Below are 13,085 nucleotides of genomic sequence, written 5' to 3'. Positions count from 1 at the left end.
GCTCCTAGTTTTGTAATATACATGTTGTAACAAGTATACCACTAATAATGCTTACAAGACCCCCAAAAAACCGTTGTGAGGCTCAGGTGAAATTTAGGAAAAGTACTTTGTAACTGTAAGGCATTTTATAAATTTGAGAAAGATTATTAGAACATTACTTAATTGGTAAGTAAAATTACATATATGATTATACCTTCAATGCACAATGAATAATTATAAGAAGTTTTGGATCAGATAATGTAACATCCCAGGCCAGGCCTTGTGAAATATTGCTTCAGAGGCTTAGACCGTTGGCCTTTAATAGTAGGACCCCTGTTTTATGATGAGAGAAACATCTGTGTTCTGAGCTAACAAATCAGAAGAAGAGAACCATTCTAAGATCACAGTTGTTCTGGCGAATGTCAAGCTATTTCCCTCTTATACTTCCTTAGAATTACATTTAAAAAAAAATGATGTCCATTTGTACACATTCTGTAGAAAGTACAAATAACCCCCCCCCAAAAAAAAAAACTTTTCAAAAGAGAAGAAAGTTGGAAGTTTATACTTCTAGACTTACTGTCGAATTTTAGTAATGAAGACAGTGTAGTATTGACATTAAGATAAGAAACTATAGGGGCGCCTGGGTGGCGCAGTCGGTTAAGCGTCCGACTTCAGCCAGGTCACGATCTCGCGGTCCGCGAGTTTGAGCCCCGCGTCGGGCTCTGGGCTGATGGCTCAGAGCCTGGAGCCTGCTTCCGATTCTGTGTCTCCCTCTCTCTCTGCCCCTCCCCCGTTCATGCTCTGTCTCTCTCTGTCCCAAAAATAAATAAACGTTGAAAAAAAAATTAAAAAAAAAAAGATAAGAAACTATAGAACAATGAGAGCCAATAGAATATCCAAAAATAAACTCACACTCATATAGTCAATTGCTTTTTCGTTATGATACCAAGAGAATGTATGAGAATAGCTGTCAACAATGGTGCTGGAACAAATGGATACCCATATGCAGGAAATGAACCTTAATCCTAACCTCACAGTTTAAACAAAAATTAAATTGAAATTGAATTTAGGCTTAAATGCAAGATGTTAAAACCTAAAACTTCTAAAAGAAAACAGAGGAGAAAAATCTTAGAGACCTTGGGTCTGGCAACAATTTTTTAAATAGGACACAAAAATGGTGAGCTGTAAGTATAACAATCAATAATTTGGACTTTATCAAAATGTTTTAAAATGTTGCTCTTCAAAAGAGACTATGACAAAAGTGAAATAATGAGCCAGAAACTGAGAAACTATTGCAAACATGTATCTGAGAAAGGCTTTGAGCCTAGACTGAATAAAGAATACTGACAACTCCATGTTAAGTAGATGAGCAGCCCAAGTTTTTTAAATAGACAAAAATAATAGAATAGACATTTTGCAAGGATATGAATGAGAAATAAGTCCAAGAAAAGATGTTCAAATAATTAGTCATTAGGAAAATACAAATTCTTATCTCAAATAAATATTACTACATACCCACCAGAATGTCTAAAATGAAAAGGAATGATCTTATCAGTTCTTAATGAGAACATGGGGCAATTAGAACTCACATTCATTGCTGGTGGGGATGTAAAATGTTTCACCTACCCTGGGAAATGTTTAACACTTTCTTAAAAAGTTAATCCTAGGCATAACATACAAGGCAGATATTCAACTCGTAGATGTTTACCCAAAAGAAGTGAAAATATATATCTACACAATGATTTGTACATGTATGTCCACAGCATTTTTATTTGTAATGGGAAAAAAACAATGGAAACAAGTAACATATCCATCAATATGTGAACGAATAATTTACAGTATTTCCATACTATGGATATACTACTCAGCAGTAACAAGGAATAAATTATTGATATATACAACAATGTGAATTTATCTCAAAATAGTTATGCTGATTAAATAAACTAGACAGCAGAGGTCATACTGTGTGTTTCTATTTATATAAAATTGTAGAAAAAAACAAACAGAATTCTAGTGACAGAAATCAAATCAGTTGTCTAGAGGTGGGGTGGGGAAGCAGGGAAGGAAGAGAGAGAAAGGAGTTACAAAGAGGCGTAAAACCATTTTGGAGGGTGATAGACATGTTATCTTGATTGGAAGGTGTACAGATATGTCAAACTTATCAAATTGTACACTTTAAATATAGGAGTTTATCGGATGTCAGTTATACCTCAATAAAACTGTAAAAAATACATTACAGGCCAAATGTCTACCTCAAACAAAAAACATGCCTATTTGTATACATTCTTGAGAAAGTAGAAATCGGGGCGCCTGGGTGGCGCAGTCAGTTAAGCGTCCGACTTCAGCCAGGTCACGATCTCGCGGTCCGTGAGTTCGAGCCCTGCGTCGGGCTCTGGGCTGATGGCTCGGAGCCTGGAGCCTGTTTCCGATTCTGTGTCTCCCTCTCTCTCTGCTCCTCCCCCGTTCATGCTCTGTCTCTCTCTGTCCCAAAAATAAATAAACGTTGAGAAAGTAGAAATCACCACCCAAACTTCAGCTATGTTAACCAAAACACCTGCTTTGCTTCGTATTTCTCTTGTTGAGCTTCTGACAAGTCCCATTTTAAATGCTGCATATTGTGTTGGGTGAGTGGAAGAAGAAAGTCCGTATTGTACTTAGGGATTAGGAAAGTCATGGATCTGTCTCTCCAGCCTCACGCTGTCCATTAGTGCCCAGAATCGCACTGTGTTTGGGTGAGAATTTTGCCATCTCTATAAAGCAGGAAAGCTTTCTACTTACCAATATTGATTAATTTCACTGACCAACCCCTTTTGTTTGAGACCAGAACTTTACTACTGAACACTTAGAAACCACTCAACACAACAGGACCTATATGAGACACTTTTATCATCCCCTTTACAAAGTGAATTCTGAATCTTTTCCTGCCATCTAGAATTCAATTTTATGATATCTGCGTGTTTCCAGGTACATCCACAGATTGTAGAGATGTATCATATTGACCACAATAAGAGTTACAAACATAAAGATACAATGACAATATGAATTGTCTCTGTAAGCAATCTGAGTTTAGTTCAGTTGAAGATGTTATGTGCTATATATCCAAGAATGAAAGAGCTTAGTCTTCCTTGGAGGAAAAAGAAACTTAACCAAAAGAGAGTCAGAATTGGCTACTTGCTTTCACTAGGCTTTTTTGGTCTCATGCACGGAGACGATCACTTGCAGACTGAGTTATGAGTCAACTCTGACCATGAATAGTAGTATATCAAGAGATACCTCCCCACCGGCCAAGAGCAGTGAGTCTAAAATTTCTTTCTGCATTAAATTTGGTGTCAACTTTGAACACTTGTGTAATCACTGAGTTGTAGCTTCCCATCACCCATCTATAAATGGTTTGCCTCGTCCTGAGGTTTGGTTTTCTGAATTGTCTGATTACATTTAAATTCACTTCAGTGAAGAGTCACTAAGTTTTACTCTTAGTAAATTGAATTCTGTTAAATCAAGGGTCCGCAGGGATAAATATTGACTTAAAACTCATTAGTTCATGAAAACAGAAATCTAGGAAATATATGGACCTTGATCCCAATGAATTCACCTAAAATGGGAGCCTAACCATCAAGCTTCCTATTAATCCTGGTCACATACCTATTTATTGACTGGTTCCACACATCTTCCCCTGGGGCCACTTTCTTTTACTCAACCAGAATTCTTGCTACCATACCAAGGACCATCTTGGGCTCCTTGAGTCCTGATCCCCTATGTATGTTTTCCAAAAGTTTGGATAATGTGGTTTGAATAATTGGCGAACAATCTTGGGATCATCCCTTCAGTCAGTTGTTACTATAGACCATTCCTGCCTTCTTTATCGTCCCTACCAGCTTTGCACCCAAGCCTGACATGCTAAGAAACTAGTCAATATTAGCTCCAAACATCAATTTGGCTCACTTTAGTATTCAAACCTTGTCCTTGACTTACCAGAAATTTAGGGAAGGCATCTAAAGTAAGTGCAAATATCAAGGATCACGAGTTTGAATGCCAGGCAGAGGTAAAAACAAAACAAAACAAAACAAAACAAAAAACACACACACAAAAAAAACACAAAAAACATAATTTTATCCAAATGCTACAAGAGAATAATTTGGGCATTGTAGAGAATGAACAAGAAAACTCTTAATTTTTCTAGAATAGTGGAATCTGGCCTAGCTCTTTGACACAACAAAAGAAAGGAAGTCATAGACAGGGAGACACTCAAAGAGAGGGTTAATCTACGGAAACTGATGCTAAAGACAAAGAAGGGGTTATGATCAGGTATACACAAGGAAATTTTGGCAAAGACGAGGGGTACAATTTTATGTGTAGGAAGAGAAGATGATAGGAAGGACACTGATAGGTATTGAGATGTTGAAGAAAGTAAAATAAAACTCAAGTCAGAAGTTTTCAATTCTGCCAGTATTGTAACTGTGTTTAGAACCTTTAGGTGACATGTGTAGGGGTGGCAACCTAAGAAAATTATAATGTGGAATAATGTGGAGCAGTGGCTGTGGGGGATGCTTTGTTGTATCCCCCACATATAAATAAATAGATCAAGGATTACTGCACAGCACGGAAGGCCTGACTGTGTTTACTTAGCATGAAATTGCAGTGGACCCAATTATTTTAGTTTTGTGACTTTTTTTATCTACTGCTGGCAGCTCAACAGAAAGAGTAGAGAATGCTTAATGGGGTTATCCTGGGTTAGGGATCTATAAAGTAGGCTAGACAGAAGGTTGGGAGTGGTGGTGGAGAATTCTAAGATGTTAATGAGATGTCACTGAATTGTCTCACCATAGGTTCCAGGTTTTGTAGCAAGGCAAGTGGACTCAGAGAAAATTGCTGGACTACATACAAGAACTGGGCAAGTTTCAGGGATTGACATTTATGAATAAGGTGAAAAGCATATCAGCAAAAATAAAGGAGTAGAATAAGGGTCTGATAAAAAGATGAGTTACCAACAACAACAACAAAAAATCCCAGAGACCACAAACTTAATGATAATGAGCTCTATTAGACACCCTTATGTTATGTATGCATTATGAAATAGAATGTAAAGGTCAAGGCAACTGCAAAAAAAGAGAGGAAATGTTTAAGCGAGATACTATGTTCATTGTAAAAGATAGAGAAATATCATGGATGTTGATCTATGGTGAACGTTTGGTGAACATTGTCAGTCACCTAAAGGATGCTAAACTTCCTTTAAACTTCAAAAGTAAACAATTGAGTGAAGCCATAGTCTGGAAGTAGCCATAGCCTGAGGGAAGTTAAAAAAAAAAAAAAAAAGTCTGACTCTATCAGCTTGCCTTAAGAATTGTCAAGGCAAGAGAACAAAGAATTTGATAAGGAACCCAGAAAAAGTAAGCCATTGGCAAAAGCCAATTTGCAATTCAAGCTAAGAAACAGAATGAGCACAAACAGAAAAGTCTTAGATCATAGGGAAATTTCCTTGCTTAAAGTACTGCAAAGTTTCCATATAAGACACTTCAGGAACCTGAACAAAAGTGAGAGTGCGGAAGACAGGAAGGAAAGGATTTGCTCCTGCAACAGAAAGTGTTGATTTTTGGCCTGAAGGAAGTGTTCTTGAAGGATACTTAGCTCTACCCAAGTCTTCTTTGCTAAATTCCTTACACTTCCACGATACTACTTAAAGATAGTACTCTACTATTGAAAAATAAAAGAAATCATTAAAGGTTGATGGAGAAAAAAAGGTAAAAAGTAATGTGAGTAATGTATGTAGAATTCAATCAGTTCTTACAGTAGAGAAAGTGAATTTAATGAAGTTAAACTTCTTCTAACCTGTCTAAACTTCTTCAGCTTAGAACTAGAATTCACGTCTTTTAACCATCTGCCCCTAATTAACTGTCAGTCAAACAGACTCATATTTTTGCCCCATTTATGCTGTTAGCTAGCTTTCGTTGCTTTATTTTTAATCACTGCCTGCTCTTTTTCTTTTATTATTATTTTTTAACATAGAAGTCACACAAAAGTGCAGAGTTGCTGGAATATCCTAGGATCTCTTGCTAGTAGGTTGAACTCAACCTGGGGCCATGTGCTAGCAATACTGCATTGGGCTTCATTCCTTTACTCAAGCCGAATGACAGGATGGACTTTTAAATTTGAGTTCCAGATTCTCACATTTCCACTGGCAACTTTTGCCAAAAATCTTATTTTATTAAAATTTCACACAGCTACAGGGGTCTCATTCTAGGTTGTTCTTTCCCTTTTATTTCTCATACTTTCCATGTGAAATAGTATATAAAACATTAACAGACATTGCCACGGACAAATGTTTGAACTATATCAAGTCAGTTCCTCTTTCTGGGTCTCTGAGTCAGTTTAATGTGAAATAAAGAAGTTGTACCACACTATTCCTCAAGTCATAAAAGCGGATATAAGAATTTGCCAAGATGGGGCGCCTGGGTAGCTCAGTCAGTTAAGTGCTGGACTTTGGCTCAGGTCATATCTCATGGTTCATGAGTTTGAGCCCTGCGTCAGGCTCTGTGCTCATAGCTCAGAGCCTGGAACCTGCTTCAGATTCTGTGTCTCCCTCTCTCTCTGCCCCTTGCCCACTCACGCTCTGTCTCTGTCTCTGTCTCAAAAATAAACATTAAAAAATTAAAAGAATTTGCCAAGAAACTCTTCATCTTTCCTATTCTCTCTTCCCTTCCCCCACAAAGTGTCAGGATTCTTCCCAATCCCTATGGGTTCAGAAGTCTGTTTAGTTATGAAATGTGTAGCAGACAGAATCTACCCTAATGCAGTGCTGTGGTAACAAATAGCCCCCAAAGTGCAATTTATATCCAAAAGGGCACAAAGTTCCAGCTATGCAAGACCAATAAGTTCTGGCTATCTAACATACAGGGGTATGACTATAGTTAACAGTTCTGCACCGTATACTTGAACTTTGGTAAGAGGTCGTATCTTAAGTAGCCTCACCACAAAAGAAAAAGGTAACTTTGTGAGGGGATGACTATGTTCATTAGTTTGTGCCAATTACTTCACAATGTATATGACTATCAAAACATCAAGCTGTATGCCTTAACAGTACACAATGTTTATTTGTCAGTTATAACTCAGTAAAGGTGAGGGAGAAGTCGCTCATTCATACAGAATCCACTGTGAGTCTGAGTGAATCCCAGATTAACTTTTTTCCATATGAAAACTCAGCATTCCGGACACCTTGTATCTTGGGGTGCCTCCACCTCAGCATATGCTATCAAGATCTCTGGGTGACTAGCTAGTCCAGCATTGAAAACAAAATGCCTTACAAGAAGGTGACATTCAGTGCTTTTGCTCTCATTATATAGGCCAAAGGAGTCTTATGGCTTTGCAGAATTGCAGGGGGTGGGAATGTGCAACCTTCTGTGTCTCCTGATGAGAGAACCAGTTAATGAGGAATATTTGAAATACCAACTATGGAATGGAAAAATAGCATTCTGGTTCCTTTTTCCCCCACTTAAAGTGCTTATAATAGCTGAAAATCATTCAATATTCTAAGCATTCTTATATTAACATGCTACTAAAATGTTAATGTTATTACACAGGTGCTCATGTCTTAGTTTAAATGTTAGCTAAGGGAAATCCATTGCTTTTTAAAGGGTTGTAAAGAATATTTGAGACTCATGAACTCTAAATCACAAATCCCATGGATTCAATTCTCTGTATTTTCAAATTCTGGCAGTTTTTGTTATTTGTGAAATTGGGTTTTTCTGTTTGGTTTTTGGTTTTGTTTTTCTTTTGGCCTGTAAAAACATGTAGAATCCCAAAGTCACTTACCCAATATAGATATCTGTTGTATTAAATAATATATTACAATAATATAAAAATAAAATTTTACCCAGCATGTAGTGTCAGTGCTATAGTAAAGAAAATGCTTCTAGAAGTAGTGGTAAACAGGGAAATAGGAAAGAATAAATTCACATGGAAAAAGTTTGAATGTCTCACCATCTGTGTGACAAAATTACCCAAAATTGATGCAAAAATAGCAAGGCTAAGATAGGATGTCTGGATCTGTGCTTTGAGAGTTTTCCTGAAGGTGCATCTTACCACTGACCTCTTTATTTTCCTTGATGTGTACTTTATCTACGGAGAGATGGACGTATTTACCAAAAGCCTGCCAATGCGTACTGGGTATTTTCTCAGCATGCTTCACGCTACAGTTAGTAGTTAATAAACAATCAATGTATATAGCCTGGACAGGCTCTTTCTCATATCATAGATTCCCACAATAATTACTAAGTGGACAAGTGGGACTTGATTGTGAAACTTTACCCACACTTGATTAGACCAGGGACAAAAGGCCATCTGACCCCCAAGAAAATAACAGAGCGTCTACCTTGAAAATTCTGAGGGCTTTCTGAGTCTGGCTGAGGAACACCCTGAAAAACAGCTATACTTCCCTCTCTGGTTTCCGTAAGATAATCACTTTAACTTTGAAAAAAAGAGTGTAATTTTTCATGTATTTGCTTTGCTTAAGGTAGCTTTCAAACTTTTATGTCCCTTTGTAACCAAATTATCCCTGATGGAGACAATAGGCATATGCTTAGGTAGTAAGAATTACAATAGCAGGTAATAATTTTGAGAATTTACTATGTTTCATGCACGGAGTACTTTATATATATTAATTCTTCCAATCCTCACAACTGCCTAAGATAGTTATAAATATTATTCCCAGTTTCTGTAAAGAAGCCAAGGCACAGAAAGGTTAAATCACCTGACAAAATCACAGAGATAATCAGTGGCAGAGCCAGGATTCAAACGTATGAAGTCTGACTCTAGAGAGCGTGATTCAGCCACCGTGTTATAATGCCCTGGTAGGCGATAGTGCTGGGTGCCTCTCTGCTTAGGCTTACAGTCATGCTGAAGGCATGAACCTTCAGAGGTGGTGAACCTCTAGAATAAGACATCTGGGAAAGCATTGGGAATGTGAGAGATGATCAGGTCTGGAGATGCCAGGAACTAATGTACAGTTATTAGAAAACTCCATTAATTGCCTGAGAAGTTTGCTGAAATCCTTGCTTAGAGCAACGGTGTGGAGTGGAGTATGAAAGGCATGCCTGGTGGCAGCAAGAGGAATGCTTTTGCTATTGCCTTTGAGCCCCTTAAGTAAGAGTTTATAAATTAAAGCATCAGCTAATATACATGAATCATTTGCTGAGTGACTGGGTTCAGTAAGTTTTTACTTTTCCTGGAAGATAATTGAATCAGATGTATTGACCTATATCCTTTCTATTGCTAATAAATTCAGTACCATAGTGACAGAAAAAAAAAAAAAAACCTTAATTATTGTAAGTTTATAATCAGGTAGCGCCCACAATTGAATTAGTTCCTAGCACTTCATCGCCAAGGCTAACATAGGCTAAGCATCTGCCACCTGAACAGATTTCTGCAAAGATACTGCCCCATGCTTCTCATTTCCTCCCCCTTGACAAGAGACATCAGGTGTATTATGAAGTGTGGCTGATTTTTATCCACTGTGTTAAGCAAAGCCCCTTTTGTTACCTCGATCGTACTCCGTTCCTTCATGGGAAGCACTCAACATGACTCATGGTACCTGATGGTGCTCATTACCTTGGGCTGGGGAAGAAGTGAAATAAAAATGATCAGATTTAAAGAGCCAGCAGTAATAAGGAAGCAGAAGGAGAATCATCTGGAATAAATGGTTTATATGAGGACCTGGCAGGTGCCCAGTAGCTAAGCCTTGGCAGTGCTTCCAGGTCCCCACATCACATAAAGGCAAAACCAAAATTCCTACATTCTAAGCAGTAGGAAACAAATCAGTGACCCTGCAGGGAGAAATGCTCATGATTGCCCTGCTGCTCACATCGAGAAGTGATAAGCAGATGCGTCAAAATCGTTGCAGGATATCGAGACTGCTTTACTCCTAACGGGGTGAACATAAAGGGTAGTATCCAGGCTGGGATAAACGAGATAGTGTTAACTAATAGAGCTATATAAAGTGGTCACAGATGGAGGCTACTAGGAGATACGATTCACTTGTCTTTTTACTAGGGAAGTCAAAATGCTTTTGAAAAACTGGGAAGCTGAAATTATGGACAAACTACTTGTGGAACAATGCGTTGCTCTCTATACCTTAGAGATGCAGCTCCAGGAGTCTACATACCTTGCATTCAATTTTGGAAATTTCATAAGTCCGGTAGCCCTTGTTGGAAGACTTTAAATTACTGCAGTAATGGCCTCTTTTCATCTGCTTGGCCTTTTTTTTCTGGCATTTCTAGAGGATTATCCATCACTTTCATGGGGAGGAGGAGCAGATGTATCCTATCAGGCAGTTGTACAATCTGCAATTTCCTTATCTGTTAGGCTCTTCTGTCACTGATCGAGGTTAGGGATTCCCAAACATTAGTGAATATAACAATCACTTGGACACATAAAACTTTTATACGAATTCCTGGAATTGCCCCCATAATTTTGGGTGGCGTCTGGAAACCTCAATTTTTTAACAGTGACTCAGCTGATTCCCATGTAGGTGCTCCAAGGACCACACTTTGGGAAACACTTCCCATGAATCACCAAGTCTGCAGAGCCCGTTGCTTGGGAATAACCCTGGCTAGGGCTCTGCTTAATACCCTATTTGAAATTGGGTTCAGAGGAGAGCTGGGGAAGAAAAGATAGGTCAACAGGAAAGTCTATTGCAAGCCCATGATGCATCTATCTCCCATGCATGGGCTGATGTCTCTACAATGAGAAGCAAGTCTCATTCTTGATGACTAGAAAAGAACTCAAGAGCAATTTTCTCGGAAAATGGAGTTTCCTAATGTCTTAGATCTATCCATTCTAGTGGTCAGAATCTAACCTGTTTCCAGTAACCGAGATCATTCTGGGAGGTAAAATGATCAGTCTGCTCTCTGAGATCTGTAAACTCAAAAACGGTAGCCCTGCTCCTCTCTGTTTGTGGCCTGAAAATCCCAGAGAGGAGTGTCACTCACTGATGCTGTCTTTTGCTTAAGAAAGGCATACCAATACATTTTGACAGAGTTTCGGAGTCATGGCTATCAAATTCCCGAAAGTTCCACTTTTGACCAGCATGATGTCTAAATTCCAAGAGAAAATCTGTGATAGTTCAGTCAGTTGCTGAACAGCTGTATCCCATGTGGCTGAATTTGTTCCCTACCCCACCTACTTGTGTATATGAAAAAAAAAACACTACTGCAAAAAAATCAAATAACAATTGATATTTTATAAATGTTTCATGGTAAAAATGGATGAGTAAAACTATTATGTACAATATATCAGTTTTAAAAAAAATTCTTTGCCCAAACAATTTGATAAAGCACCAGTTTACACAATCCACTAAATAAAGTCCTCTGATACTAGTATTTAGGAGAACTAAAAGACACTCAAAGGTAAATGAGGAAGTTCTCTTTTAGGAAGTGAACCTTGTAATTAGTTAAGCTTCAAACCCCTGCCTGCCTTTGTGAAGTAACAGGAAGATGCTTCGATTCTTATTAACCATGAGCTCCTTCCTATACGTTCCATTCCTTTGGAATCTGAAATAAATGAAAATGGGAAATATTTTTGATTCCTGAATTGATTAACTGCTTAACCAACATTTACAGAAGGTATCCATTAGGATCTATGGGAGCAATTTCTTAAAATAAGTACTTATAAGTTGCTTTCTATTTGCCCAAAGTGATCCTTCCCCTTAAAGTATAGTGAGGTGACTGAATGTCAGAGCTATTTCTTTGATGGCTAATAATGAGCTTTGCTCTAAGGGCAGTGGCCTGGTCCATTTTAAATGACATTCCCTAGTAATACATCATGTCTGACACTTAACCCTTTTACAATTCAGTGGAAATACAGGCCCCTGCTGTTTTAATGCCTACAGGAGAATCAAATGTGCTCAGGGATGTAATTGCTCCTTCTTAAGGGAAGTCTTAGCCTTCAAGTAGCCTGTTTTTAATGTTTTTCAAAAGCTCACATCTGAGAGTGGACAAACCTGCCAGTAAATTGCTCATATTAAAGTTTAATTGTATTATTTCTGCAGAACAGTGGGCTACTTCCTGTGAACCGTGGGCTGCTTCCAGCGTTTGGCTTTCTCCTACACCAAATATGGGAACACGAGAAGCAGAAGTCACAGAGATAAGAACAGAATCTTGGAATAGTAAAGTGTAATAGGAATTTAGGGATGATGATGTCTCATCTCATTTTACAGATGAGGAAAGTGAGGTCCAGACAGATCTGTCACTGCTATTCCAACACGTCACATTTTCTAATGACTCTCTTTTCTCTCTCTTCCTGGAAATCTCAGCTTTCTTTCTTCCATGTGACCAGCTTCTAGATACTCTAAGCAGCAACTCAATGCTGCAAGTCCATAACATTTTGTTGTTATGATAACCACTACTGAGGACTAACACTATTTTTTAAATAATTGGCTGCACCTTCATGTCTTTAGGGGCAGTACCTTAATTATTTTTGCCTCTCAGTTCCAACTATAATGCATTGTACAGAGAAGTTACTAAAAAAAAAAAAATCACAGTAACTTGCTCAAGTTCACACAAGTAGCCATGAAAACAGCTACTGATTTGTTTTTGTTTTTATTTTTTAACTCTCTCCATCTAGTACTATTTCTACTTTGCTGTGTTGACTCAGAGATTGTGGAAGAATCGCCTATGTCTACTATGCTTCTCTTTTTATCAGGATACATCTGGAAAAGGTGTAAGGTGTTGAAAAGACTTAGCCAGACAATTTTTTTAAGATAACACTGATCTCATTTTTATGGCAAAGAGAAACAAAAATAGCAAGACCTTAGAATTTAAATAGCATAGGATTAAAATGGTGATTCTCCTGCTATCTATTTGTGAAATTAATCAGCTAAACTACTATGAACCGCTTACCTGAGAAATGATTCAACTTATCTCAGTCTCCCTTCTTAAGATTATTATCAAAATTAAATGAGATTGTTTATAAACTATGACATTTTATAGAGATTACTTCTCTCCTGACTTTCCCTCTAATTTGACACTACATAATTTCCAGGGTTTTTGTTTTTAACATTATCTCAGCTGACTTATTATAGCTCTGTGAGGTGGGCAAGAGAGATATTAACCTTTAAT

This window comes from Leopardus geoffroyi, chromosome B1, assembly GCF_018350155.1.
Source record: "Leopardus geoffroyi isolate Oge1 chromosome B1, O.geoffroyi_Oge1_pat1.0, whole genome shotgun sequence".
In the NCBI taxonomy this organism is placed as follows: Eukaryota; Metazoa; Chordata; class Mammalia; order Carnivora; family Felidae; genus Leopardus; species Leopardus geoffroyi.
This window is presented reverse-complemented; position numbering follows the sequence as displayed.